Source organism: Cibotium barometz, chromosome 55 (genome assembly GCF_041138505.1).
Source record: "Cibotium barometz isolate CiBa-2024 chromosome 55, ASM4113850v1, whole genome shotgun sequence".
Classification (NCBI taxonomy): domain Eukaryota; kingdom Viridiplantae; phylum Streptophyta; class Polypodiopsida; order Cyatheales; family Cibotiaceae; genus Cibotium; species Cibotium barometz.
Window position 1 is genome coordinate 41268433 of NC_141100.1, and position 4694 is coordinate 41273126.

Sequence of the window (4694 nt, forward strand, 5' to 3'; positions counted from 1 at the left end):
ATATATGACCCAATTACAATGTAGAATAGCATTTGTTTTGCCCGCTCAAGTACAAGTTGGCTTTTATTCTCTTATAAGGCCTGATAAGGCACAACATTAGTTGTAGTATTGTAAAGCTTTAATATGTAAAGGTTATGTAAGGGTTTAAGATTACAAGATCTTGTAAGGGATTGTAACATGATAGTAATGGTCTTGACATCTCAAGTTCAGCACAATGCTAAGTGCAAAGGTAAACTAGCTAGGATTATGAGTATGATGTATAATTGAGAGGTGTAGGGTAAAACTTGGATCTCTTTTTTGATGCGTAGTCCTAAAAGTTATGTAAAGGTCAGAGGCCTCCTCTATAAAAGCTCATCATGTTGTGATAGCCCACAAAGTGTGAATTATAGTGGAATCTAAAACTTCTTGTCATCCATTATACACAATTTTGTTGAGCTTAATGTTTGAACAAGCCCTTTCAAGGAGTTTAAGTGTGCATTCAAAAAGTGCTTATGCAATGACACTTACACTATGCATCGAAAAGAAGGAGCTCCTAATTATGTTGCTAGTTGCAAAGGCGAGAAATAAAATAACCAACTGTATTCCACTTCTCTAAGTACTTGCTATTTGTATAATTAATATAACATACACCACGGGTGACATACACCACCAGCCTATTCTCAACCTGATAACTAATTTGTCACTCAAAAAAGGAATTTGATTTTAGGTTTTGTTTTATTCAAGATGATAAAACTCTAACTCTTGGTGATTTTTTGAAGTATGTCTTCTCAACGGCCTCTAAGCATATTGCTGTTGGTTGAACTCATGTTGCCTCCCACAAATGCTTGGACACCACTTTTGCATTTACACTTGCATCATAGTTCTACAGGCATGCATGGCAGTACAATATACATCCATACATTAGGTTTCATGCATTATATGTACACTAATGAGAGAGAGAGAGAGAGAGAGAGAGAGAGAGAGAGAGAGAGAGTAATATCCCAAGAGCTGCATCAAGACTTCTGGTAGAGAGAGAATACATGTGAGAGAGCCTGCACAATTTGCACAGCACAATCTGCACAAAGAACTAGAGAAAACACGCATACGAGAGAAGCCTGCAAATACATACCCTCATCAGATACATCCCCTCATACCCTCATCAGATACAGTACTTTCAGCAGTTAGAAGAGGCACACTCACAACTACAAAACATCTATGTATACAAAGTGATGCCCAAGACGATGGTGCATGGAGGCAACTTTTTAACAAATGTACTAGAATCAACCGGCAATCTGTAGCAACAAAACAGCAACTAGATACTTTCAGCAAAATAGCCACAAAATAGCAACTAAATAAGTATCCAGTTCTGGGCAACAATCGCATATCCTCTCAACAGTATCTGGTTAAAATAACTCTCAACAATATCTTGGTTAAAATAACTCTCAACAATATCCTGGTTGAGCTCACAAAACTAATATATACAATGCACTTGTCGAATTTACACACATATCAATCCGTTTCTTCAGCAAGCAGACCAGACACTCCTGCGCAATGATCGCATGTGAGTGTGTTGAGCAAGCTCCTCAGCATGTGCAGCTGGAACTTATCAATGCCATCAAAATGTTGAAATATTTGGTGGACCTGCAAACAACAATGCAATAAAAAATACACCCACCCACTCCTGCATAGGACTGACAAATCAAGTGATGAGAACAAGTTGCAACTTACTACATTTTCTCCAGAGGAGAACAGCACCTCCAGCATGTAATACAATGTAAACCAGGCATAGTCTAATGAGTCGGGTGCCTGAAGCGGCACTGTACAGTGCTTCCACTTCAACGATGCCATATGCCTCATGGAAGCACACGCCTCAAAATAGCCTTCACTACCAACTGCAACTTGGTATTCGAGGAGCCCAAGGGGTTGAAGTAAGACGCATTTAGATGACGTTTCATGGTCGGTGTCTTTTTCTTCCTCTGGGTGACTTGTACATGCTCTGAATAGACAACCAGCAAGCTCCAATGAAAGCTGGACAAAAAAAACCAAAAGCCTTAGGAAAGAAAACAAGCATTCAAGAAACAATATGAGCCTTAGGAAAGACATATACTCTTTAACTAAAGGAAACAATATGAGCTTGAAAGTTTTCAAGTCGATATGTTTCACATAATTTTCAAGCGAATCAACCTGGAGGAACAATGGGTCCACTATGTATGTATCCTCAGGTAATTGCCAAGCCCGAGCCCATACCTCATGCCTGCAGCCAAGACAAATTATGAGAAAAACCTCATATTCTGCCAACGGGTACAAAGCCGCATGATGTTCTAAAATGCATGAAAGCCTCTTACCAAAACAGTGAGTAGAAGCATGTTGTGTCCATGGCAGCCTCACGTAGAAGCATACGCAAGAGACCAGGATGGAAACTAACAATCTGTCCATCCATAATTTTTACTGACCTCTCTGCTATCAAAATCCTACTCAGCAAAGCACTCGCCCCCTTTATATCAATCTGTGATCCATCCTCAAGGGCATTGGCTATATCTTTCAGATATGCCTCCTCACCGTGGCTAACATCATCCATCATAGCGATATCAGAAAGCACATCAAGAGAAGTCACATAAGGATAGGTATCCGGCCCATCAGGAATATATATCAGAGAAGAACCAGGAGCACAATCAAGAGCACTAGGAGCCACATCAGGAGCATCAGTAGAACCAGAAGCACTAGGAGCCACATAAGGAGCTTTAGCAGAACCAGGAGCACTAGGAGCCACATCAGGAGCAGCATCAGCAGAACTAGGAGCACTAGGAGCCACATCAGGAGCTTTAGCAGAACCAGGAGCACCATCAGGAGCATCAGCAAAACCAAAAGCACTAAAAGCCACATCAAGAGCTTCAGGAGCACCCTGGTCATCACGAATATGTATCAAAGAAGAACCAGGAGCAGCGGCACCAGGCACATCAAAAGCACCAGGCATGTGTGTATTAGAAGCACCAGGAGCAGCACACAAAGCATCATACATGTGCATAGGTATGCTTCTGGCATTGGCATCCTCTGCTCTGCCTCAGCAGCATGGCTGTCATCAACATCGCAGCCTTGATCATCATCCAAAGATTCATGCATGTGCATATCCTCTGCTGCACCATCCAAAGCATCATACCTGTGCATACGTATGCTTCTAAGAAGAGTTCCAGCATCTGCGTCATCCGCTTTCCCATCAGCAGAGCTGTGATCAACATGACAATCATGTGACAAAAGTTTCTGACTGAGGGTCTTGAACTCCTTAGTCAGTTTATCGACCTTATCGTGCAAGGTCGAAAGCAACTTCAAGGTTGAGTTTTCATCTGCTGTTTGAGCTTTCAACACCTGGTGATAAAACTCGCGGTTGAAGGTCTTGAGAAAACTCGAGTAGGTTGAGTTTTCAACACCGAGGTTGAAGCTCTTGCGTTTGAAGCTTCAGCAGGTTCAGTTTTCAACCTCTTTGAAGGAGACCTAACAAGCTTTGTCCACAGTCTCTCCCAAGAAGGGGCATCATGCAAATCAGATATTCGCTGACCATTCGGCAATTTGGGGTAACATCTTAGCTTATGCTCTGCATAAACATGTTTATTCAACCTTTCTACTGTCGGAAAGGCCTTGGTGCAGGCCTTGCAATAATACCTGACCTGCCCATTGTGTGCACGCTTCAACTTGAAATGAAGCTCGAAGGCAAGCGCCTTCTCCATGTCATCCCATTTAACATCTGACATCGTACCTGTGAAGGAGTGCATGCAGAGTTTACCTCAGACAATGAGAGTTCTGATGGCATATATGTAAAGGTTTATTTCGAATTTGTAAGGCCTCAAAGAGGTGTAAGGAATGTTCACACCGACGAGTGTGAGGTCATTGGGGTGATGTGTCAACACATATAACACTTCAAATTGTCATCATTAAAAAAAAATCACCTCGCCCAAAACTTGTAGGTTTCGAAAATGCAACCTCCAACAAGCCAATTGCATGATAACACTTCAAATTGTCATTATTAAATTTATTAATGTTAAATAGAACCACTCATCATCATTTGCCAACAATGCCTGTCCATTGAACAATCAGGATATTGGACTCCATACAACTATCGCAATCTTGTGCTCCTTTTGGGCTTGTTTGTAAGGTAAATACCCCAAGAACCTCTTTAGAGATGCATGAAAGTGGAGTAGCCATGAGAATTATCCATCTTCCAAGTAAGCACAACTTCCTCATAGATGTTTGGGTCCCCATCCTCTCCTCTTTATATATAGAACAAGTTTTGGAATTTGGGATGCAAGAATAGCACAAGCACTTTTGCACAAACCAAGCTTTCATTGTTAGCCTTCATGGTGGCCGCAGCAGCCATGGTTGCAATAGCGATGGCGTCAAGAGGAGGAGACAGAGGGCCAAGGCTATTGTGCTCCTAATAAATCCTTTCGGAAAAACTTACATATGTAAACTTCTCCAACACTTGGAAAATGATTCATGGAACACCCTCATTAGTGAAAGAAATTCAAAGTCATCCTAATTCCTTTGATTTTTTAAGATTATTTTTGGTGCGCCTAATAGATAAAATTGTAAATTTCCTGAACATTGCAATCATAATCTGATGCTTAAAAATTCAACAATTGATTTAACAATTCTCAACTCCATTCCCTTGGTTTTTGTCAATCCACCTAGCTTGCCTACAATTGCCACCTACAATTGCCATT